The sequence below is a fragment of the Myotis yumanensis genome, unplaced genomic scaffold (assembly GCF_028538775.1).
Source record: "Myotis yumanensis isolate MYYU_CA2020_CCGP unplaced genomic scaffold, mMyoYum1.0.hap1 SCAF_2, whole genome shotgun sequence".
Taxonomy (NCBI): Eukaryota; Metazoa; Chordata; class Mammalia; order Chiroptera; family Vespertilionidae; genus Myotis; species Myotis yumanensis.
The window spans coordinates 3,448,404-3,474,760 of NW_027223753.1; the positions used below are offsets into that span (position 1 = coordinate 3,448,404).

The following is a 26,357-nucleotide window of genomic DNA, read 5'->3' on the forward strand; positions in this document are numbered from 1 at the left end:
TATTTTAATATTTGTACTGTGAACAAAATTTAGAATCCCCAACGCTAATTGTTTTATTTAAGAATAATTTTTGTTAAATGCCTTAATTGTTATTAATAAAAATTTTTATATTTAAGCATTTTCCAGTAATTTTTAACAATCCTTCCTCAAGCAATTCAGAGCACCTGCTGTGATGATTATGTATTTTTTATTTCATAAATGAGGATAGTGAGACATAAGTGTTTGGGAATTAGCATTTATCATCCTCTAATATATGGTGTAATTCAGTTCTTTCTGTTGTGAGCTGTCTGGTTGCCCGTGTTGGACTGTAAGGTCTAGGTGGACAGGAATCTTCATGGCTCTGGTTACTAATGGGTCCTGGGAGCTTAGAACAGTGCCTGGCACATAGCGGGTGTTCAGTGACTGCCACTGAATGGATGGACGGCCCCACTTGCACCCACTGATGGCACGGAGTGATTAGGGCCGATGCCAGCAGCAGGTGTGAATGGGGCTGGCACCATCAGCGGGTACGAGCAGTGGCTGCTGCCCCGATCGCCCCTCAGGAGCAGGGGGAGGTGGAGAAGCCCTCAGGAGTGATCGGGGCTTGCACCCCCTGACAGCACTGAGCAGTTGGGACCAGCGCTGGGCCCCGGCAGTGGGTGCAAGTGGTGGCTCCGGCAACGGCTGCGGGTGTGAGCAGGGCTGGCGTCAGCAGTGGGTGCGAGCAGCAGCTCTGGCGCCTGCAGTGGGTGTGAGTGGCGGCTGCAGCGCTGGCAGCAAGTGCAAGCACCGGGTGGGACTGCAGTGCATGGGAGCAAAGAATTTTCAGTAACCACCAGACGCTCGCCCCGATGACAGCAACCGGTGCCTCACCTTGGTCTGGTGCCCCCGCTCACCTGCTCCACTGTCCTGCGCTCTGCCACCTGCTGCCGCCGCCTGCCTGGTGATCAGTGCACATCATTGTGACCGGTTGTTCGGTTGATTGTTCTGCCATTCGGTCTGTTTGCATATTAGGGTTTTATATATATAGATACAGTTACATTATTAGAACACAAGATTGTTGGAACGCACTGATACTTGTGAATTTGGCTTAAGTCTTTTAAGCCATGGGTAACACTCAGTCTGGTATCTGTTAGGGCAGAGATTGCCCCTTTGTTTTTCCTCCAGCCTTCTTTATCCTTTTTTTCTTTCTGAATATTTCTGCTCAATATGATGAAACACCTATTGGTAACAAATTTGTTTTTCTCCTTTCCATAGTTCACCTCCATCAATTAGTTACTCTCTTCTGTCCATAGCTTAGGGTTCTTTGATGTCTGTTACGTTTCCCACCCAACCCCAAAGCACTGGGCCCGTGAGCACTCCTGTTAAAGTAAGCGGTCATGCAGTTCAGAAAAACTGTATTTTGCAAGATGATCAGTTTCTGAGAAACTTCAGGTATTAGAAAACTTTATGTTGTTGGTGTAGTGAGGCAGAATTCTGGAAAGATGACCAACAGGTTAACCACATGTAGGGAGTTCTCAGAGTAGGTATTGGCTACTAATGATTTCTTTTTTCCCCACAAATTTTATGATAGTTTAATATAATGTCCATATAACTGGTTTCTTTTTTATTCTTTTTAAAGTTATTCTTTATTAATTTAAGTATTACATATTTTTTCCCCCTCATTGACCTTTCCCGGTGACTCCCACCCCCCAGCACATGCCCTCACCCCCCTAGTGTCTGTGTTCATTGGTTATGCTTATATGCATGCATACAAGTCCTTTGGTTGATCTCTTACCACTCCCTCCCCATCCTCCTCCCCCTCCCCTGCCTTCCCTCTGAGGTTTGACGATCTGTTTGATGCTTCTGTCTCTGAATCTACTTTTGTTCATCAGTTTATGTTGTTCATTATATTGCACAAGTGAGTGAGATCATGTGATATTTAGCTTTCTATGACTGGCTTATTTCGCTCTTTTGCATTCTTTTTTTAAAACACTTATTTTTAAATCTTTATTGTTGAGATTATTACAGATGTCCCTCTTTTCTCCCCCCATAGTTCCCCTCCACCCAGTTCCCACCCTGCCCCAGGTCCTCACCACCCTATTGTCTGTGTCCATAGGTAATACATACATGCATATAAGATCTTTGTCTAACTTTTTCCCGCTCCCCCCACACCTCCTTCCCTCTGAGAATTGTCAGTCTGTTCCATTTCCATGCCCCTGATTCTATTCCATTCACCAGTTTATTCTGTTCATCAGATTTTTTATTTGTTTGATTTTTAGATTCAATTATTGATAGATATGTATTTATTGCCACTTTGTTGTTCGTATTTTTTATCTTTTTGTTCTTTTTCCTCTTCATAAGGAATACCCTTCAGCTTTCATATAATACTGGTTTGGTGGTGATGAACTCCTTTAGCTTTTTCTTGTCTGTGAAACTCTTTATCTGACCTTCAATTCTAAATGATAGCTTTGCTGGGTAGAGTAATCTTGGTTGTAGGTTCTTGCTATTCATCACTTTGAATATTTCTTGCCACTCCCTCTGGGCTGCATAGTTTCTGTTGAGAAATCAGCTGACAGTTGTATGGGTAACTAACTGCTTTCTCTTGCTGCTTTTAATATTCTCTCTTTGTCTTTTGCCCTTGGCATTTTAATTATGATGTGTCTTGGTGTGGTCCTCTTTGGGTTCCTCTTGTTTGGGACTCTCTGTGCTTCCTGGACTTGTAAATCTATTTCTTTCATCAGGTAGGGGAAATTTTCTGTCATTATTTCCTTCAAATAGGATTTCAATATCTTGATCTCTCTCTTCTTCTGGCACCGCTATAATTCAGATGTTGGTACGCTCGAAGTTGTCCCAGAGTTTCCTTACACTATCTTCATATTTTTGGATTCTTTTTTCTTTTTGCTCTTTTGGTTGGGTGTTTTTGCTTCCTCATATTTCATATTGTTGATTTGATTCTCGGGATCCTTTAGTCTACTGTAGAATCCCTGTATATTATTTATTTCAGTTAGTGTATGCTTAATTTCTGACTGGTTCTTTTCCATTTTTTTGGCATTCTCACTAAGACCCTTGAAAGTCTCACTAAGTCCCTTGGAGGCTTCTAGAAGATTCTTGAGTAACCTTATAACTGTGGTTTTGAACTTTATATTGAGTAGTTTGCTTTCTTCCATTTCTTTCATTTGTGACATGTTTCTTTGTCTCCACATTTTGGCTGCTTCCCTGTGTTTGTTTCTATGTATTGGGTAGAGCTACTAAGTCTCTCTCTCTTTTTTTTTTTTTTAATAAAGATATTGCAGTTCTTTTTCTGATGAATTTCTATATCTTTATTTTTTAAAATATATTTTTATTGATTTCAGAGAGGAAGGAAGAGGGAGAGAGAGATAGAAACATCAATGATGAGAGAGAATCATTTATCGGCTGCCTCCTGCACACTCCCTACTGGGGATTGAGCCCACAGCCAGGGCATGTGCCCTTGACCGGCATCGAACCTGGGACTCTTCAGTCTGCAGGCCAATGCTCTATCCACTGAGCAAAACTGGCTAGGGCTACTAAGTCTCTTTGAGTTGATAAAGTGGCCCTGTGTATTAGGTATCCTATAGGGCCCTGTGGCTCAGCCTCCCCAATCACCTGAGGTGGACACTCTAGGTGCACCCCTTTGTGGGCTGTGTGCACAGTCTTGTTGTAGTTGAGCCTTGATTGCTGTTGGTGTCACTGGGAGGAATTGATCTCCAGGCCAATTGGCTGTGGGGACCAGCTGCAACTACAGTGGAGAGCTGCTGTGCAGGAGACACCTTATGGAGCAGGAATTGCTTCAGTGGGGCTTTGGTGCTCCTTGAGTGTGTAGCTTATGGATATGAAGAGTTGTAATCTGACACTGACCACTGGGTACACTGGCTCTTGGGTCTTCAGGGAGGTGCAAAGTCAGCCACTGCCCGGGGCCACCCAACAGGAGCTACAGAGAGATCTGCAGATTCTTCCTCTTGTATTGGGTTTGGAAGTGCCCAGATGAGGCCCAGCGGTGAAGCAAGACAGGCTGGTGCTGGTGCCAGTCTTGGGCCTTTTATTGATAGGTTTGGGGCTCCCTGACCCAGCTGCAACTTGTTTGACAGGTTTTAGCCTGAGAAAGGACAGGCCATTCATATGCAAAAGCCCCTGCAGGCAGTTTGGGTGGGGTTGTAAATTGGGTGGAGCAGGGTCTCAGGGAAATCACCAGGGCAGAGCAAACAGAAATGGTTGCCAGTCAGCCCTGCAACCTGAGAGGTCCCAGCATAGGAACAATGACTGCTGAGAGCACCTCTGTCTGGAAGAAAGCCCCCTCCCCTCTGCCCCCCCCCCCCCCCCCCCCCCCAGTTTTCCCTAGTACGTGTCTGGGACCCCCAGAGCCTCATCCGGCACTGTAGCTGAGAGGAAGTGGGAGCTTGTAAGTTTTGTTCATCGTGCCAGCATTTTAAGAGGAGCAGCTGGATCTCTAGCAGCCTCTGTGTCACTGAGCCCCAATCCCTGCTGGTTTTTACAGCTGGTAGTTCTTACTGCTCGTAGGGACTTCCTTTCCTAGCTCTGGGACCCTGGGTATGGGGCTGGGACTCCTTGCTCCTCTGGGCAGCCTCCACATAGGTGATCTCCTTCCTGATCAAAAAAGCGGCACATGTGGGTGCAGGACCAGCCCACTCTGCCTCTGCACCTCCTACCAGTCTCAGTGTGCTGCCTTCTTTACTTCTCTAGTTGTAGGACTTTCATTCAGCCAGCTTTCCCGCGGTTCTGGATGATGGTTATTCTGTACTTTAGTTGTAATTTTGATGTGGTTGTGGGAGGCGGTGAGTACAGGCATTTGCCTATGCCACCATCTTGGGTCTCGCTCTACTAATGATTTCTTGTAAGTTTTCCATTAAGGGTGGTCTTATCAGTATGAGAGTAATTATAGCCACCCTTATTGTAAATTTCCAAGTTTCTTTCACTGCACTGGTCCTATCTGACACTGACATAATCTCAATGTCCACAGATTTAGTTGGTTTTTAACATATTTCACAAATATGTAGTGAAGATTAATTTCACTTTGCTTTCTTTTACCAAAATAGTTGTTTTCCTCCAACCCCACTCATTAGCTTTCAGTTTTCCTTCTTTTGCATTATTGATCTTTTCACTGAATTATCTTCTTATGATTTTGTGTAAATTGATGCCACCTTGGTTTCTGTCTGTCACCACTTCTAGCCGCATGGGCCTTCGAGGGCGGAGGCTGTTCCACTTTGCCATGTAAACCTTGGGCAGACCAGGAGGCCCTGGGAAACGCCACTGACCAAAACCTGGGGGTGAAGCTGCCACAGCGGTGCCTGTAACTCAGCGCCCTCAGTGCTCTCTGGTATATGAAAGATATCTCATTAAAGCTGGTACTTAAACAAAAGCTGCCACAAGTTGAAAACTCAAAAGGAAAGCAAGGGAACGCTTAGTACACAAGTCAGGAGTTGTGAAAAGGAGTTTTGGGGTGAGAAGACATTTCCTTGTTGTGGCTTGGGGTTCCACCAGCGCCTTGCCGATTGTGCACGCGCGGGCTGCTGTAGATGCGGATTGCAGTGCACAGGGAGAGGACGCCCAGCCCAGCGAGGGAGGCAGTGGCATCAGCGTGGTTTATGACGTCCGGGGCACAGCCTTCCAGCGTAATGACTAGAAGATGTTAGCCTGGGCGATTTAAATTCTCTTCCTTGGGATCGAGAAGTGGGGTGGCCATTGTTTCTTACAGTTTGTACCTGTGTAACTTTGAACTGCTATTAGGGAAGCCAGAGGGCCGTGATCTGTTTGTTAACAAGGTCTCCAAGTCTCCTGGCACATCTGGGAAGAAGTTTTGAAAATCAGATAATGGAATGTTTTTGTTACTTTTTACTGTATATGTGTTGTGTGTGTGTGTGTGTGTGTGTATGTGTGTGTGTGTATGTGTGTGTGTGTGTTTAATCCTTACCCGAGGATATGTTTTTTGTTGATTTTTAGAGAGAAAGGGAGAGAGGATGGCGAGGGGGGTGGGGGGGGAGGGGGAGAGGGAGAGGGAAATAGCGATGTGAGGAAGGAACCTTGATCAGTTGCCTCCTGTATGCGCCCTAACTGGGCTTTGAACCTGCAACCCTTTTGGTATATGGGATGACACTCCAACCACTGAGCCACCTGGCTGGGGCTTTACTGTATATATTTGATTTCAGAATTTGAACTAAGATTTCTTTGTATTTAAAAGTGGATTTTACAGATGCATTAAAACATTCATATCAAATCTGTTTTGATAATCTGAGAAATCAAAACATTCTCGTCATCTAAAGCTTACTAGAAGACGCCTGCATCTGCTTTCATTGACACGGAGCCACTTTTCATGTGAGCATTTCTTATGGCTCTTCTTCTTCTCTTGGTAATGAGGACACAATTGTCCAAATAAAGCGCTGCAGCTCTCCTGCCCGGGGCTGTGGCTGTACCATGGTTAGGAAAAGGATGTGAAGGTTTTTACAAAAGTGAAAAGCAGAGCATCTCATACCAGATGTCTGCAAAGACTGGAAGTATTTTTACTGTAGTTGTGTAGACTGTTAGCTTCTTTAGATGTAGAACATAAATAGCATGTTTTTTTGAGTGCGGTGATTACTGTACTTAACTAACAGGAGCCCCCAAATCCTTATTTCCACATGGGTTAGATTTATAATATAAAGCCTCATCAGTATTAACTTACAGTGCCTCTGATCTACAAAACTTCAGAGATACATTTGTTACAGAATAAGGTTCTGAGGGTTTTATGATTGAGTCAAATGTCACTCTTTATAGTTTTCCATTAAGAAATACATTTTTTGATAATTTTTATAAACCAATTGTTAACTAAGCATTATGGCTTAGTGTCTTATTGTGTCTGCTAATCTCTTTGTTCAGTAACCGTTTTGAATGCCTACTGTGTGCCCCAAGCCCTGAGGTAGGCCTGGCCATTGGAAGTAAATAGAAGGGGGCCGCAGTCACGCAGGGAAGACAGACAAAGCATAATTGCAGTGTGGTTCTGTAAGGGTTACAGTGAAGTGTGTATGTACGAGAGAAACCTGAGGCATGTGAGTGGTGGATGTGTTCTAAAACATGACACTAACGCTGTATTTTGAAGATGACTAGGCGTTCGCTAGGCAGAGAGAGTCAGCAAGAAAACTTTCCGGCTGAAGGGACTGCTGTGCCGAAGGCTAGAAGGCAGGAATTTGACTTGCCCAGGTAGGTGTGGCCGGCTCAGGGCTCCAGGGCAGAGATGAAGGAGTTAATGTTGGAGAGAGAGAGCAGCCAGAGCACAGAGAGCCGCACAGGCTATGCTGGGTTTACATTTTTACCTCCTAAGCCATGAGGATCAATTGAAATATTTTAATCAGAAAAGTGAAATGACCAGATTTTCATTGTACACAGTCACTCTGTGGGCAGTTCAGGGGATGGTTTGGAGGGAAGCTGGAAATCTGGTGGAATTCAAACCAGAGATGATAAAAACCCGTTTTTAGGCACTGCTGGTAGAGAAGAAGCTGAGCAGAGATCTAAAATCAGTAGGATTTATCATGGCCTCTGAGATGTGCTGGCGAAGGAGGAGAAGTTAGCGATTCCGGCTTGAATGATAGTGATACTATAGATAATAACATACAGAAAGAAGAGCGGTTTCTGGCGACATTGAATTCCTGTTTGTATAGTTGAGCTTGGAGCACCAGTGGAACATCTAGATAGAGATCCCAGAGGCAGTTGGATGCAGATTTGGGAGCTCCAGAGACCTCGAAGAGGCTGCAGTGCAGGTGAAATTTCCCAAGGAGAGTAGGGAGAATGAGAAACAGGAGAGCGTCTAGAAGTAAACTGTTTGGAAAATGAGAGAGGATGAGAATCGACGGGAATCGAGCAGGAAGGAGACTCAGAGGGAGTAGTTGGCGAGAAAGAGAACTGGGCAGTGGGTTACAGAAACCTAGGGAGGACCGAGTGAAAAGGAGAATGGGCGTAGGGATCCGAAGTGCTAGATTGCAAATGAAATTAAATAAATATTAAGAAAACAGTTTCAATTTCTGTGTGATTAAGGTACTAGGAGGAAATGGAGGGTTACTTACTTAAAGGGATTTGGGACAATTGTCTTACCAATTAAAAAAAATAAGCTTAGGTCGCTATCTCATACTTTATATATAAAGAATCTAGTCATCAAGTGTAAAAAGAAATATAATACTAGAAGGGATACGAGTCCATATTTGCATGGTGCTCAGTGTTTTTATCATGACACCAAAATTAGAAAGGAAAAGGCTGGTAAATTGAACTGTACATAAGTTTACCATTCCTATGTGATAAAAATACCATAAAATGTAAATGACATATTGGGAGAAGTATTTGCCACATGTTTGACAGACAAAGGTTTAATATCCTTAATATATAGAAGGTCTGTCAATAAAAATGAGTAACTGGAGATCTCTGGTTAAGCAATGATGAGTAACTGGGTAAGCAGTTATTCACTGAAGATGTAATTTTCTCTACCAACATTTTTATGAAATAACAAAAGGAATCAAAAGGTATAAACCTATAAAAATAGAAAATATTGGAGTGGGGAAAACTTTTGTAGACTAAGCGGTTGGGCCCTCTTTCCTGCAAGTAGAAAAGCTTGACAAAATTTAAAACAAAGTTTTTGTGCAGGTAATTGAGAGCTAGCAAAACAGTGAAGCATTGTGGGGCCAAGAACAGGGAAGCTCATAGAAGTGAGAGCAGATTTGCAGATCTGCTGATTCAAGAAGAGGCAGGCAAATGAGAAGCTGGGAAGCTGAACAGAGGTTTTGGTGGACTCGAGGGACTGGAGGGTACAGGACAACTGGTATAGGTCGGGGAGGAGGGACCGTGGGAAGCTTCTTCAGCTCCGAGTAGAGTCCCAAAGGCCTGTATCCTAGACTAGTGGCCTCTCCCAGTGCAGCTGCAGATGCATCTCTCAGTCCTCGATTGGATGCAGGTGACATGGACAGAAGCAGTGGGAATACTTTGTGGAAGAACGTTTCTCTTAGGAAATGACATTTTTATGACACGAGGGATGAGGCGTGAGCTTGATGAGATCAGTCATCAGTGGGAAAAGTGTTCTGGGCTGAGGAGGCTTGTGGGAAGGCTTTTCAGTGGAGAGGAGCTCGGTGCACCTGAAGAAGCGAGGGCAGGATGAGGTAGAGAGAGGCAGGAGAAGTGCACACTCCAGCATTTCTGTGGCTTCTCGAAGGGAGTGGAGGACTGGGGGAGGGTCTGGGTTGGAAGCATTATGTTTTGCTTCACAGATGGGGGACATATGAGCGGCTCTGTTGGGAGGGGAAGCCATAGAGGGAAGGCAGATATTTGATTGTCTCTGTGGGAGTTGTCTAAGCTTGTGGAATACAGAAGACATAGGGAGCATCCCTGTCTACAGGGGGCTTATGTTCTAAAGGGGAGACTGAAAAGAAATACACTAAGGCGCTAAGTGCACTGTGAACAAGAAAATAGAACCTGTTAATGGAGAGGTATAGAGCTGAGGTGGGTGGGCAGTGGGGTAGTGGGATGTAGTTAAAGTGGTGGTGTATGGGTGTATTTGCTGCCACTAGAATGTGAGATCCAGAGTTTTGTTTTATTCACTGCTACATCCCCAGAGTTTGGAATGATGCCTGGCAATAGAAGGTGCTCAATAAATCACTGTTGTGCGGATGAATCAGTGGTTCAGGATCCCATGGATGGAATGAGCTGTGGAATGCCAAGTGCATTGGGAAAACTCTGTTCTCCTGTGTGTTTCCTTTCCTCCCCCACCGCCACCACACTCACACTTCTCATACCAGATGTTGAGTCCTTTTCCCCCACCAAGGATTTCTCCGCCACACCAGCTGGGTGTCCTACAACTCAATTCTGACACAGTCTACCTGGAGAGTGTCAAATCCCTGGAGGGCTCAGTCCCACAAGACCACACCGCCCCCCCTCTCCCCTCGTAGCGGCCAGTCACAAGTCCAGCTTGTCACCTGTGCTTCTGAGCCATTGGCTATAAATCTGAGGTTCCCACAGCCCCCTCGTTGGGTTGGATTAATTTTTTTAGAGTGCTCACAGGACTCAGAGAAACACTTATGCTACCAGCTTATTAAAGGACATGATAAAGGATATGATGAAGATACACAGGGCGAGGTATGGTAGGGTTCCCAGCGCAGGAACTTCTGTTCCATGGTGTTGACACATGATGTTGAGGTGTGTCACCTTCCCTGTGCGGATGTGTTCACCAACCTGGGAGCTCCCCGAACCCTGTACTGTTGGAGTTTTGTGGAGGCTTTCTCATGACCAATGAACAACTCCCTTTCTAGCCCCTCTCCCCTCTCTGGAGAATGGGAGGCGGGCTGAAAATGCCAATGTTCACATAGCTTGGTCTTTCCGGTAACCAGCTGCCATCAAGGAGCGCACCTAGAGTCACAGCATTAGAACAAAAGATGCTACCAGAACTCTTAGTGCTTAGGAATTCACAAGGGTTTTAGGAGCCCTGTGTCAGGGACAGGGGTCAGAGACCAAACATTTTAACAAAAGATGCTCTTGCTGGGCCAGTGTGGCCCAGTGGTTGAGCATTGATCTATGAACCAGGAGGTCACGGTTTGATTCCTGGTCAGGGCGCATGCCTAAGTTGTGGGCTCGATCCTCAGTAGGGGGCGTGCAGGAGGAGCCAATCAATGATTCTCTCTCATCATTGATGTTTCTATCTCTTTCCCTCTCCCTTCTTCTCTCTGAAATCAATAAAGATATATTAAAAAAATAACCGTGAATTAATAACAAAAAATAACCTGTTATTTAAAAAATAAGAAAGAAGAAGATGCTCTTATTTGGGAAATTACAAGGGTTTCAGGAGCTCTCTGACAGAAACCTGTGCTGGAGACCGTTATGTATTTTCTATGATCTCACACTGAGGAATCAAAACAGCATCAGTTGTGGATGAAGACATATTGTAGGGAGGGTCTGCATATTGTAGGGATATTAGTACCGATATCCCCAATTCAGAGTTTAATTGTATTTGTTTTTAAAGGATTTAACTATTCAATTATATTTTGAATTCTTTGAGTTAGCTTAGTTTCATGGCATTAGTTTCGTCCACTGTGTATTTCTCAGCTGTATTAGTATAATTTACAGATCTACTTATCCTTCATTGCCCAATTGAGAAGGGACTGTTTTTAGTAATTTTAAAATCAAATTAGAATGATATATATTGAAGTTCTTTTACAGCCTGTCTTGCTTTAAACACTATATTGTCTGAACGTGATGGAGGTGGAGGTGGTGGTGGTGGTGGAGGTGTGATGGTGGAGGTGGTAGTGGTGGTGGTGGTGATGGTGGTGGAGGAGGGGTGGCTGTTTTATGGCAATTAAACCAGTTTAGCTAGAGCTCAGCTGCAGTACTTATGTATTAAGCTTAAAGTTATAGTCCTTGCAGTTACTCTTCTGATCTGTTAATTGGGCGGATCCTATGGTGTTTCATGTGGCCATTGCTAAGTTTAGCTTCATGAAGATCCTGTTTGCTTGAAATCATGCAAGTGCTTCTGTTTAAGGTCTGCATGAAGAAGATTGTCATTTCTTTGCTGGGTCTCCAGGGCCGTCTAAAACTTTGTCATAGCTCAAGACCTAACTTTTTATGACTGCTAAGTTAGGGCCTTCCTTTCTCGAAAATAATTTCATACAGGTGTTGTAGGACCATACAGTTATACCTGGAAGTTGGCTTATATTTGAAGAACTTTACCTATTAACAAGGAAAAGGGGAGCATTCAAAATCATCTACGTCCATTTGCCATAGGTAAACTACTCTCTCCCATAGAAATTGCTTTATTATGTTTTTTTGTAGAAAGGTGTATAAACATATATTTAGTTATAAAAGTAATAAATGGTCATTGGAAAAATGCTAATAAGACAGGAGTATAGAGATTAAAATTGAAAACTTTTTCTTAAAATTGTTCACCCTAGGTGCTCATCAGAGTGTAAACATTTGTCACATGTCCGCTAGGGAGGGTGCACTTAGCTTGTACTCTCAGTAGCGGAATATGAGTGTCCATTTCCCCAGACCCTAACTGACACTAGGTATTATCAATTTTTTAAGTCTTAACCCATTAGGTGAAAAAATTATGTCTCCTTTAATTTGCATTTTTTGTATGCTCCTGAAATTTAGCATGTTTGGGCCACTTGTGTTACTGTATTGAATTGTCTGTTCATTCTTTTGCTCTTTTTCTAGTAAGTTCTTCATCCTTTTTCTTTCTGATTTCTATGTGTTTTTCTTTTTTAAAAAAAAATTGTATGTATTATTTTTTTTTTCTGCCTAGTCCACCTGTATTTTAGTCTTAATTTTCTTTAATGTGCTCCTGGCAGACCCTATGGGTCATGCAGTCAAACTTGGAATTATTCTGGCCTTGATGGCATACCTAAGAAAGTTTTCACCCATTTATTAAGTATTCTCCCTACATTTTCTTTTATTTTTTAGAAAAATATATTTTTATTGATTTCAGAGAGGAAGGGAGAGAGAGGGATAGAATCATCAATGATAGGGAATCATTGATCGGCTGCCTCCTGTACTCCCTCTACTGGGGATCAAGCCCGTAACCCAGGCATGTGCCCTGACCAGGAATCCAACTGTGATCTGACGCTCAGCCACTGAGCCATACTGGTTGGGCTACATTTTCTTTTGTTTTGAATTTTTATCCTTAGATGTTCAATACAGATAAACATTTTTATGTATGGGCAGGGTGAGGTAGAGCTCTGATCCCCCTCCCCCCAGATACTTATTATGAGTTGTTTATTCTTTTCTGCTGATTTGAAATTTTGCCTTTACCTTGTGGTTTATCTGGATGTTCTCTGTTCATGGCTCTGTTTATTCTTGGCCTGCATCAGTACCACATTGTTTTTTCTCTTTCCTTATGCACTGATTTAATTTTTCTCAATCTAATGTATTGTGAAGAAAAATTGTTGTTCCTATTCTATTCCTAAAGATCTATCAAAACTGGAGTGTAGTGGAGCTTCATTTGTTTCTCTAAGTGATCTTTTACTAGTTTTTATCAGTTGAGATCACATTCTTTTTTTCTTTTGGCAGCAGAAGTCGTGGGTTGATGAAGAAAACTAATGAAAGCAACTTTTCTTACACCTGGAAATCAAATTGGCCTAATCTCCAATCGTCCTTCTGTAGTCATCGCTTCCCAGCCTTTCTCATGTCTTAGGACACATCACACATAAAAATATTTCTGGTGCACACAGGGCTAATGGGTGTGGTCAGAGAGCACTGGTGGCGGCCGGGGTGGCTTGGCCCCTTTGCACAGCACCACGGATGAGCACCTGTGACACGTGTGTGTCACCCAGCTTTGGGAGCGTCTGGGAAGCGCTGGGCTGGTGGAAGCTCCCCGCCTGAGCTCTTTCCGTTATAGGGCATCAGAGCTTGGTATGGAGTTCACCTGTTGGGAGCTAGAGTTCTTTTTTCTTTTAAATTTTATAATTGTGGTAAAATATACATAACATAAATTTACCACTTTAACCATTTTAGGTATACAGTTCTTTGATACTAAATAAATTCATATTGTTGACATCCTGTACTCTTTTCATCTTGCTAAAGGGACACTCTGTCCTCGTTAAACACTCACACCTCGTCCCTTCCCGCCCCCCCCCCCCCCCCCCCCCCCACGCCCTGGCAACCTGCATTCTCCTTTCTGTCTCTGCATTTTACTACTCTGAGCACCTCATATAAGTAGCATCATGCTGGTATTCATCTAATAGGACTGACTTATGTCATGTAGCATAATGTCCTCAAGGTTCATCCACATTGTAGCACATGTTAGAATCTCCTTCCCTTGAAAGGCGGAATAACATTTCATCAGGTACATACTACACTTTGCTTAGCCATCATCCATCCATGGACACTTGGGTTGTTTGCACCTTGGGTCTTGTGAATAATGTTGCTGTGTACATGGTTGTACAATTCCGAGAGCCAGATTTCTTGTAAGAGTTATTTTTCCCCCAGTTCCTCATCTCTTACTCAAACACTCCACTCCAAATTTAGCTTCCATTATTCTATTGAAACTTCTTTCTTGGCTCATCAGGGATCTCAGAGTTGTTAAATATAAGGAGAATTTTTCAGTGTTTATTTTATTTGCTTTTTCAGCCGTATTTAAGCAAGTGGACCATGCCTTTCCCCTTGGCCTGGCCAGTCTTTCTCCCAGCGCTGTATGTTGCTTCTTAATCTCCTCTCCCCGCACCTCAAGGTAGAATTTCATCAGAGCCTGAGACTAGACCTCCTTCTGTGTATAACTGCTCTGTGGGCATTTCTCAGGAATCAGACTGAGGCGCTTCACTTCCTGCTATCTATTCTTTCTCTAGAAACTACTGCCATAGTTTTGCCTGCTGAGGCTTCTAAATTCGTGTTTGGAGCTGAGCTCTCTGCCAGACTCCACCCCAGAGCTGCCTGCCTGGGCCTGACCGGCTGCTCCTCTCAGCGGGTCTGAAATAGAGTCACCGTCTTCCTCTCTGTGTCCCCGTCTCAATAAAGGGCACCTCCCAGGTGTGCAGGTTAGTGTTAAACTTGACACTTACAATACTTGTAGATTCACAAGAAAGTTGCTAGGATGTCGCAGAGAGTTCTGGTGTTCCCTATACCCGGACATTACTGTGGTGCCTTTATCCTATCCAGTCAGCCAGCATTGATGCGGCATTGTAAACTAAACACACGCTAGTTGGATTTCCTGTTTCCCCGCGTGTCCTTTTCCGTTCCAGGAGCCCTTCCAGGATGTCACAGCCACTTGGTCCCGCGGCTCCGTAGACCGCTCCGGGTGAGGCATTGCCGAGACTGGCCTTGCTTTTGTTGACCGTGACCGATGAGTTGTTTCGTATGATGCCCTTCACTCTGGGGTTTGTGCTGCTTCCTTCGTCTTTAGGCTGGAGGCGCCGGGTTGGGAAGGAAGACCCCAGGGCGCAGCGCCTTTCCCCTCACTCGCATCAGCCTGACATGGCCTCGATGTTACCGCGAAGCCCTGGCCGGTGGGGGTTGTCAGGTTCCTGCCGCAGAGTTGCTATTTTCCCCCCTTAGCGGTCATTTTGGACCCCTCCCACCCCCCTTCTTTTACTCCATATGAATCCAAACCTATAGGTTGTATTCCCAAATAACCTCTTTACAGCCACCGCTCCAGTCCACGCCAGACTGCTCTGAGGGATCTCCTGACTCCTGTCCCTGCTCTACCCTTGTCCCCTCCCAGCCCTGTCTCCACTCAGATGCCAGAGTGGTCTTGTAAAGATGCCAGTTGGATTTTGGTTCCCTTTTTCCCGAACCTTTGAAGGATTTCCTGTTGTGCTTGCAATCATGCCCACCCTCCAGCCTCCTGCCAAGCCCCTCTCCCCTGGTGCTCTGTTCCAGCCACTGGTCTCCCCCTCCCCCATCCCCCCAGTTCTTCTGCGTGCTCAGGTCCACACCGCCACGTTCCTTTACCTGCCCTTTCTTCTGCTTAAAGATGGTCACCCTCCACATCTCAGCTGAAGGGTATTTCCTGGGGAAATTTCCTGCCCGGCAGCGGTGGGAGGTCCCTGGCTGTGAGTTTCCATAGTATTGAGCGCTTCTCCTTCGCTGTGTTCACGGGCCTGACTGACCTGCCCATTTCTGAATTCTTGCCTTCATGGCTCAGAGAGACGAGCAGCCTGGCACCCGGTCCAGAGTCTGTCCAGAGTCCAGTGCTCAGTAAATGCTTGTTGATGAATGAATTTAGTGAGTAGAACTGCAGAGTGGAGAACAATTATTCTTCCTTTTTTTGCATACAAATACGCAAATAAGTCCTTGACTCTATTTCTATTATTTCACTGATTTAAATCCCACATGTATCCTTTTAAGTTTATCGTGTCGGTGCTGAAACAGGTGCAGCAGTGGGTCTAGAAGTGTGAGTCATCCCTGAGGACCTACCTGCCTGTCCCCCACTGCTCGCTGGGCGCTCCGTGGGTGGGCCCTGTACGGAGCGGGGAGACAGACTGCCAGGCGGTGGACTGTCTTCTGTTCCCTTCAGGGCCGGGGGGTGGCAGGTCTGAGCAGATCTCGCTTGAATTCTAGCTCTGCTGCTTTTTAAGATGTGTGTCTTGAACTTAACCTTTGCCCATCTGCAAACATGGGGATAGCAGTATCCCTCTTGTAAACCTTGGGAAGAATCAGGTAAGAAAAAGAATGCGAGGTGGTCATCATCACAGTCATTGTAACCAGCACTAATGGTTATGGCTTTTCAGGTCCTAAGCACCATGCCCGGCAATTCCCATCATTATTTTCACTAATTCTCTCAGCAGCCCTGTGAGCTGGGGATGTTGTTATCTTCATGTGATAAACGAAGAAAGTGAGACTTAGTTAAAAAATGAAATAATTTGTCCAGTGTCATGGAATTGGAAGTGTAGAGCTAACACTGGAACCCAGAATCGCTTGGGGTGACTTTAAAAGCCCAGAAAGGATGCCACATTCCTTGTATAGCCACCCTGCCCTGTCACTATAGCTTTATTATTTTGAGTTTTAAAGACTTTTTAGGCATGTATTGGCATTTAAAAGAGCTTAATAGTCTTGGGAGGGAGGACCACTGACAGCTGTTTCCAGCTGGAATTTGTTTCTTACTTTACACCTTTGCAGCCTGCCAGCTGTGATTGGTGCCCGAAGGAGGCAGGTTGTGTGTGGGGACCAGGGCATGGGTTGGGACCCACCATCGCAGTTGTTCTTAAAGTGAGAATTGTGGACTCTTCTGGGGGTTTTACTGAAAATGCATATTGTTCAGCTCCTCTCTTCTCTCTCTCTCTCTCTCTCTTTTAATCTTTATTGTTGAAAGTATTACATATGTACCCCCCCAATTGACCCCTTCTAGTCCATCTCTGCTCCCCACCCCAGGCCTTCATCACCCTATTGTTTGTGTCCACGGGTTATGCATGTACGCATACAAGTTCTTGATTTCTTTCCACTCACCCACCCACCCACCCACCCCTGCCTTCCTTCTGAGATTTGACAGTCTGTTCTATGCTTCCATGTCTCTGGACCTATTTTGTTCATCAGTTTATTTTGTTCATTAGATTCCACATATGAGTGAGATCATGTGATACTTGACTTTACTCTGACTGGCTTATTTTGCTTAGCATAATGCTCTTCAAGTCCCTCCATGTTGTCTCAGAGGGTGAGAGATCCTTCTTTTTTACTGCTGCACAGTATTCCATGGTGAAAATATACCACAGCTTTTTTTTATCCACTCATCTGCTGATGGGCACTTGGGCTGTTTCCAGATCTTAGCTATTATAGATTGCACTGCTATGAACATAGGGGTGCATACATTCTTTTGATTGGTGTTTTAGGTTTCTTAGGATATATTTCTAGAAGTAGGATCACTGAGTCAAATGGCAGATCCATATTTAATTTTTTGAGGAAACTCCATACTGTTTTCCATAATAGCTGTAGCATTCTGCATGCCCACCAGCAGTGTACTAGGGTTCCCTTTTCTCCACATCCTCGCCAGCACTTGTCATTCGTTGATGGTAGCCATTCTGACAGGTGTGAGGTGATCCCTCTTTGTCGTTTTAATTTGCATCTCTCTGATGATCAGTGACTTTGAGCATTTTTTCATATGTCTCTTGGCCATCTGCATGTTCACTTTGGGGAAGTGTCTATTTAGGTCCTTTGCCTATTTTTTTAAATTGGATAGTTTGTCTTCCTTTTGTTAAGTTGTATGAGTTCCCTATATATTTTAGAGATTAACCCCTTATCGGATGTATCATTGGCAAATATGCAGTGGGCTCTCTTGTTGTTTTGTTGATGGTTTCTTTTGCTGTGCAGAAGCTTTTTATGTTAATGTGTCCCATTTATTTATTTTCTCCTTAGTTTCCATTGTCCTAGGACAGGGGTGGGCAACCCCTGGCACGTGTGCCAAACATGGCACGCCAGTAACTTTTGCTGGCACTCGAAACCCTCTCTTATAATCTTCCATTTACAATTGTGAATCTTTGTTCTCAGTGATGAATTTTGTTAAGTCTCATAATAGGAGTAGCCTGACAGATGAAAGTAATAGCTCGTGCATATCTCTGAAGGTCACGAAATATAAACCTGATGTAAAATCTCTGTCATCAGTGATGCAGCAGCAAAAGTCCCACTGATAATATCAAACAGAGTCATAAAGTTTTCTGTCGGACTATCAGTGTACATGTATACATTAAAAAATAAATGTATTTTCATCATCATATACTGTGTTTTTGTCGCTCAAATGAATTTTATTATTTCTTCAAGGTTCTTCACATACGTATACCTTAAGAGATATCAAGTAGGCGTAACATGTTCTCAAAAAATTAGGGTTGGCACGCAGAAGAATTTTGGGTCAGAGATTTTGCTGGTTTTGGCACGCACTCACAAAAAGGTTGCCCACCCCTGTCCTAGGAGATGTATTGGTAAACATATTGCTGTGAGAGAGTCTGGGATCTTAGTGCCTATGGTTTCTTCTTGGACTTTTATGATTTCACATCTTACAGTTAAGTCCTTTATCCATTTTGAATTTGTTTTTGTGTATGGTGTAAGTTGGTGGTCTAGTTTCATTTTTTGGCATGCATCTGTCCAATTTTCCCAACACCATTTATTGAAGAGACTATCTCTGCTCCAATGTATGCTTTGTCAAATATTGAGCATAGTGGCTTGGGTCGCTTTCTGGGTTCTCTGTTGTGTTGTATTGACCTATATGCATGATCTTGTGCCAATACCAGGCTGTTTGTTTTTTTTAGTTTTTTTTTTTTTTTTATTGATTAAGTTATTACATATATGTCCTTATCCCCACGTTACCCCCTATCCCCCCAACCCCCCCTTGCCCTCACCCCCCTGTTGTCTGTGTCTGCATATAAGTCCTTTGGTTGATCTCTCCCCCCTACCTCCACCCTCCCCTACCTTCCCTCTGAGGTTTGACGGTCTGATCGATGCTTCTCTGTCTCTGGATCTGTTTTTGTTCATCAGTTTATGTTGTTCATTATACTCCACAAATGAGTGAGAACATGTGGTATTTATCTTTCTCTGACTGGCTTATTTCACTTAGTATAATGCTCTCCAGTTCCATCCATGCTGTTGCTAATGGTAAGAACTCCTTCTTTTTTACTGCTGCGTAGTATTCCATTGTGTAGATGTACCACAGTTTTTTAATCCACTCATCACTGATGGGCTCTACCAAGCTGTTTTGAGCGTAGTGGCTTTGTAGTATAACTTGATATCTGGCATTATGATTCCTCCAACTTTGTTCTTCTTTCTCAAGATTGCTGCAGCTATTTGGGGTCTTTTTTGGTTCCATATACATTTTTGGAGTATTTGTTCTAGACTTGTGAAATATACCATGGGTATTTTAGTAGGGATTGCATTGAATCTGTAGATTCCTTTGTGTAATATGGACATTTTAATGATGTTGATTCTACCAATCCATGAACATGGTATTCTTCTACTTGTTTATATCTTCCTCTATCTCTTTTCTCAACGTCCTGTAGTTTTCGGAGTACAGGTCTTTTACCTCCTTGGTTAAGTTAATTCCTAAATATCTTAATTTTTTTTGTTTCAATGGTAAATGGGATTGTTTTCTTAGTTTCTCTTTCTGAGAGTTCACTATTGGTGTATAAAAATGCTATTGATTTCTGGGTGTTAATTTTGTAGCCTGCTATGTTTCTGAATTCCTTTATTAAATCTAGTAGTTTTTTGGTAGAGTCTTTAGGGTTTTCTATGTACAATATCATATCATCTGCGAATAATGAAAGTTTTACTTCCTTCCTCCTTTCCAATTTGGATACTTTTATGTTTTCTTCTTGTCTGATCGTTATGGCTAGGATTTCCAGTACTATCCTTACTAATAAAAGGCTAAATAGTCCTCACGCCCTCACGCGTGATGCCCTCACGCCATCACAAGATGGCTGCGTGCACAGTGAAGGTGGGCTTCCCGTGGTCCTGCACGTGCGCCGCGGGGGCAGGGCCCCTGGCTCCGGCCAACCTCTTTGGGGTAATCCATCGAGGAGCCCTAGATGGGTGGGCGGGGCCTGCCTCTTTGGGGTGATCGATCGCAGGGCTCTTGCACTGTGAGAGGGCACAGGCTAGGCTGGGGGACCCCCCCTCCCAAGTGCACGAATTTCGTGCACCGGGCCTCTAGTCCTATATAATAAAAGCTTAATATGCTAAGTGTCCGACCGTTCGACCAGTCGCTATGATGCGCACTGACCACCAGGGAGCAGACGCTCCGACCAGTAGGTTAGCTTGCTGCTGGGGTCTGGCCAATCACAACTGGGCGAGACAGGCCGGACATGCCCTGGAGCCCTCCCATGGTCCTTCCCCAGCCCCGATTGTGCACCGGTGGGGTCCTTCGACCTGGCTTGCACCCTCTCACAATCCGGAACCCCTCGGGGGATGTTGGAGAGCTGGTTTTGGCCCGATCCCTGCAGGCCAGGCCGAGGGACCCCACTGGTGCACGAATCTGTGCACTGGGCCTCTAGTGTTGAATAAGAGTGGTGAAAGCGGACATCCCTGTCCTGTTCCTGTTCTTAGGGGAAATGCTTTTAGATTTTTCCCATTGAGTATGATATTGGCTGTAGGTTTGTGATATATGGCCTTTATTATGTTGAGGTATGATCCCTCTATTCCTACTTGGCTGAGAATTTTTATCAAAAATGGGTGTTAGAGCCCTAGCTGGTTTGGTTCAGTGGATAGAGCATCGGCCTGCAGATTGAAGGGTCCTGGGTTCAATTCCGGTCAAGGGGCACATGCCCAGGTTGCGGGCTCAGTCCCCGGTAGGGGATGGGCAGGAGGCAGCCAATCAATGATTCTCTCTCATCAGTGATGTTTTTATCTCTCTCTCCCTCTCTCTTCCTCTCTGAAATCAATAAAAATATATTTTTAAAAAATGGTTGTTGGATTTTGTTGAATGCTTTTTCTCTGTCTATTGATATGATCATGTGATTTTTGTCTTTCAGTTTGCTTATGTGATGTGCCACGTTTATTGATTTGCGAATATCGTAACCAGCCTTGCATCCCTGGAATAGATCCAACTTGGTCATGGTGTATGATCTTTTTAATGTAATGCTGGATCTGATTTGCTAATATTTCGTTGAGGATTTTAGCATCTATGTTCATCAGGGATATTGGCTTGTAGTGTCTTAATCTGGTTTTGAAATTAGGATAATGCTGGCCTCATAGAAAGAGCTTGTAAGTGTTCCTTCCACTTGGAATTTTTGGAGTAAGTTGAGGAGTGGAGGTGTTAGTTCTTCTTCGAATGTTTGGTAAAACTGCCCTGTGAAGCTCCTGGACCTGTTCAGCTCTTCTTTTGATGCACTAAACTGTACTCTTGCAGGGTAGGACTTGGAAAACTATTTTTACAAATGACCTGCCTTAAGTAGGGGTTCTTATTCCATCTGAAGTTTGAGAATCAATGAACCGAGGAAATGGGAAATGTAGGACTTTTAATGACCCTGACCAGTGCAGGAAGCCAGAGGAGCATTAAAATAAGCACTGGCGTGGGCCTCAGTGAGCTCGGAACAGCCAGCACAGAAAGAAAGGCAGCGTGGTAAGCGTGTCCCTGGTGCTCTGTTTCTTAGACATTTTTATGTGGAGGAACGTGGCATATATTCTGTTATTCCTTCTCCCCAGTGGGAGAGTCCAGAAAGGAATGGGGTATTGGCTAGGACAGAGTTGACATAATATAGACAAATCTGAGGGAAAAAGGTAAGACTATTTGGTGAATTTACATGTCATTTGCAAAGCTAGGAGTACCTCAGAAGTTGATTTCGAATAGTCTCTTCTTAGAGAAACTGTCAGATTGCCCTGCTTTCGATTTAGAAAATGTGGTAATTTCAGGTTTGTGGCTAATCTGAAGGTGACCAATATAAAATGTTTGAACTCTTTAGTATTTGCATATTATTTATTTCAAACAACGAGGATTCTTTTATGTCACCTAACAAGACCAGCGGCAGTGGTTCCAGAGAGGGGCCGGTGGGGCAGGGAAGGGGGCTCCTGCTGTCTCCCCCAGGCCTCCCTCACTTTCCGCATGGGGCCACGGCAGCGGGCAAAGCCCTGCCTTGTGCCTGCCTCCCCATTCTTGCACAGTCTTTTGAGGTACAATGGACATATAAGTGCACAGGCTTTAAGTGTAGGTTGATACGTGTGCACAGGTATGCACCACACAGCCGGCACCTTCCCCCACAATGCGCGCTCTGCGGCCCCCTCCCCTCTTCGTCCTGTCATAAGAGCTTTGAAGCTTTTGGGGGAAATTTACTTTGTTGAGGATCAAGCACTAGCCGGAAAGGTATTTGATGTGTAGTTTTAGCTTTTGTTTTCTTTTTGAGGACCATAGTGGAAACAGTGCGATGATTGTAGGGATTGATTGCTGTATCGTTTATAGAAAGCGTTATGTTGTTAATAGCCATTTTGAGAAACAACTATCTTAGAACAGACGCTCTTTGAGCAGCTGACGTAGGATGTCTGTTTTTAGAGAGGCTGACACCTGGTGGGATGGCTCCTGTGGGGGAGGAGAGAGGGAGGGAGTTCCCCCCTTCCCCCCCTGCCCCCCCCCCCCCCCCCCCCACTCCCCGCACACGCAGGAATCCAACTTGAAAACCCAGTGCTTTGTCTTTTTCGTTTTAGTGGATGTTATGTCCATGGTGCTGAGCAGCTAACACCACTGCTAACCTGGAAGAGGGTACAAATACAGTCCCCACTTAACGGAAGGGTAGTCTGTGCTCCCGTGTGCTTTATTCTAGTGAGTTGTTCAGTGAGTTGAATGACACATTGGTGATTTATTTATTTGTATTTATAGATTAAAAAAATTTTTTTTGCTCCATCCCTATGTACGTTTATTTGGGCCAAACTGACAATTGCTGGGAAGCAAAATCTCCTGAGAATGGCAATTTTGCACCTTATTTTATACATTAGAATAAAAGGAGAAGACATAGGGCAAGCATGTCAAACTCAAAGGCTAACACGGGCCAAATAAATGAGGCATGCGGCCCACGGGCCACAAGTTTGATATGCTTAACATAGGGCAGTGATGGCGAACCTATGACACGCGTGTCAGAGGTGACACTCGAACTCATTTTTTTGGTTGATTTTTCTTTGTTAAATGGCATTTAAATATGTAAAATAAATATCAAATTATAAGTCTTTGTTTTACTATGGTTGCGAATATCAAAAAATTTCTATATGTGACACGGCACCAGAGTTAAGTTGGTTTTTCAAAATGCTGACACGCTGAGCTCAAAAGGTTCGCCATCACTGACATAGGGGGTTACATGAAATCCCTTGGTGATAGATTAGGGAGGTGGGAGAACGCAAAGTGGGGAAACCTCTGGGATTAGATAAAAAGTAAAAAGAATAGATACACAGCTGGGTGCAGGATAGTTAGCTGTTAGCAATTAACACTACAAAAGTAACAGTGAGGGGTTTTGTGCTCTGAGGTCTGGAAATCGGAATTACCTTGACCTTCCAAAGGTATGTTATCGTAGATCCCAAAAGACAATAGACAAGGTCAGTTAAAGTAATGATTGACCTTTGTCAGGGAAGATACGGGCCTCGGACATGACTACACACCATGACTCACTTTTAGTAGTTAGGAGGTTTTCACTTCAGACCATCCTGTGTAGTACTTGAGGCCTCTGAGTTTGTAAGGCCACCATGCAGGTCTCCCCTGAGCTGGTCAGGGTTAGTATATGGCCCCTTTTTCGTCCACACCTGTGATAAGTGTTTGGCTGGGCAGTTCTCTTTTTAATCTTTGAAGACCCTCGCTGAGGTTAGTTTCTGCTGCAGAAAGCATTATGTTGTTGAGTTAATAGCCATTTTGTAAAGAATTAGTAAAATATCTGGGCTCAATTGTACTGGGTTTCTTCCACTGTCTCCTCGCTTCCTTGGCTCTCTGAATTTTCTTGGCTCTTTATTTCCACTTCTTTCTGCTTTTCTCATGTGTTTTGTTTAGAAACTAATATGTTTGAGGTGAAAATGGCAGCACTTCTGTCATGATTTAACCTTATTAGAAATGGTGTTCTTTGTTCTGTGTCTGTTTAGTTGAGAAATGAACCAATTCTCTGTGCTTATAAATGCTCGCTGGTCCTTGGTGCCAAAAATGAATGAGCGCAGAGTACAGATCGAGTGTGTTGGAAACGTCCGTGTACAAGCTGTCCAGGCATCGAGGCCTCAGTGTGTTTTCGGACTCTTTGCCAGCACTCTGGTGACTTGATGGTCTTGTGAAGTGACGCTCGGTGGGTTTCTCTCTTCAGTCACATGACACAGTGCGGCGGTACCGCCTTCCAGTGATCGGTTGTGAGAGCGGGATGCTAGCTATGCCCATCACTAGGCTGGGGGTGGTAAGGATTCCTGCGCAGTGCCTGGGGCCTCTCGTGCAGGAGACGAGCCCGCTCTTCCCTGGATGTAAAGATATCGGCTCTCCCAGGTAGGGATTTGGTTGGTTAAAGAAGCCCCTCGGTCTGCATGCACAAGATTCATCGCGTCAGTCCACGAGAGTCCCAGTGTGGCCTTTCTGAAGAACAGGGGCTTCAGGAGAGAGAGGCGGGTCCGTTTGTCCATGAGGCACACTCTGGCTGGGCCCAGGAAGGGGCCAGGAGAACGTTGGTGTCAGAAAGCTGAGGCCAGTCCTTGGGACCAAGTACAAAGCTGCGCAGGCCCCACCGCCTCTGGAGTTGGGAACGAAAGTGTCGCTGCACCAGATTGGAGGTCACGTGGGCAGCTGGGAGGCTGCGCCTGTGGGAAACGTGTGTGTCCAGACACCTGCTCCGCAGAGGGCGCGGCTGCGGCGAGGCAGGTGCGCCCCGGGGTGCGCTGCGCCAGGCCTCTCTTGCCTGATGGCCTCTGACCCAGGTCCTTGATGTGGGGACATTGTAAATCCCGGAAGCCTTTACCTTCCTCCAGCCCAAAGAGCAAAAATGTTGGCTCGAATCCTTCACAGATTTTTAAAAATTACCTAACCTTTGGGCTAACATACTTTTGTGAGTTGGTGAATTTTAGAAATGATTTAGAAGACTTTTGAAAAGCTTCTATGAGTACTTTACACTCTTGTTTTCAAGAGGAAATTAATACATACGTGTGTTTTGGTAATAAAAGGGGAGTTACATAGAGATACTTGATCTGAATACTAGACTTTTTCTCATTTTTAATAGGAAATTTTTTAGTAAAACAAAATTTGACTAATGTTATATTGCCAGCTTCTTGCCTTTTCTTACAAAGATGCTGAAGTGGCCTGAATAACAATGCTACTAAAACACGCACGCATCGTTTTGATGGGGTATGGATTGCTTCTGTAGTGTGCAAACTGCTTGCATGCCTCCCAGCAACACATACACATGTGACAAACTTTATGGGAGATGCGCGTTCCAGAGAAATGAAATGCTGGTTTACTTCTCAGTAGCTATGGAACTTTAAAAAAATCATGTTTTTAGAAACGAGGCCTCGAGGCACTAACACACTTGTGTGGGGAAACTCTGCAAGTTATTTTTAACAAAACCTAATCACGGAAAGCAGAAAGCTGATGTTTAAGGAGTTTATTGACAGGCAAGACTTCGGAGATGTTTCGGTTTGGGGTCTGGTATCTCAATAAAGTGAGTCATAATCTTTTTGCTGGTGGAGGGTCTTGTCTTCAATTTATAAAAAAACAAACAAACAAACAAACAAAAAACAGAAAAAAGTGCAACATCTGTGAAACGCAGTAAAGGGAAGCGCGGTCGAATGAGGTCTGCCTGGATTTATTGATTGCCCTAAGCTGCCAGAAAGGATATCCTGTTCCTTTTAATAAAATCCGTCTGGGCACTTGTCAGTATTTAAGTCTAGAAGTATTTTTGGAATTTGATTTTAACAAAGTAAATGCAAATGTTGGGCATTGTGGGATGAAACTGAACTAGAAGACTGGAGGAAGGGGTGGGACTTGAAGTGCTTTTCCGGGAGTTAGGCTCCCATTCACTCTCGTACTGGGGAGCTGTTGCGCGCATCACTATTGTGCGCATCGCCTGCTAGCACCTGCTGCCCAGTAGGTACTAAGTAATCTGGGCTTGGGGGTCAGGGCATGTAGCCTCCAGTTCAGTTGTAGCGAGGAGACTAAAGGTGACTGTCCTCATGGCTGCGTCCATCTTATTTCCTAGTGAAATGGACATGGAAATTACTTAATGTAACAGTGGTTACTCCTGCTGTTGCTACAAAGTTGTGTTCGTCAAGATTTAGGTCAAGCATGTCAAACTCGCGGCCATGAGGCCACAGGTTTGACATGCTTGATTTAGGTGGTAGCTGTATGTTGCAAAACAAAACCTTAGCTCTTTCTGTTCTTTTAGAAACAAACTATTTTACTTTGTTAACGGGGAAGGTAAGTAATAACATTTCTTGAAGAAATTGAAGCCTAACCTGTCAGATACTTTTCCCTTGTGAGATGGGCCTCGTGTCAAGCTGCTGTTAGTTCTGTCTAA

The 26,357-nt window shown here is 44.3% G+C and overlaps 1 protein-coding gene across 12 annotated transcripts in view; it reads left to right on the plus strand.

The window, feature by feature from the left end:
- Positions 1–26,357, plus strand: part of CAMTA1 (calmodulin binding transcription activator 1) — a 674,030-nt gene that overhangs the window by 44,720 nt on the left and 602,953 nt on the right. The gene's annotated exons all lie outside the window — the stretch shown is intronic.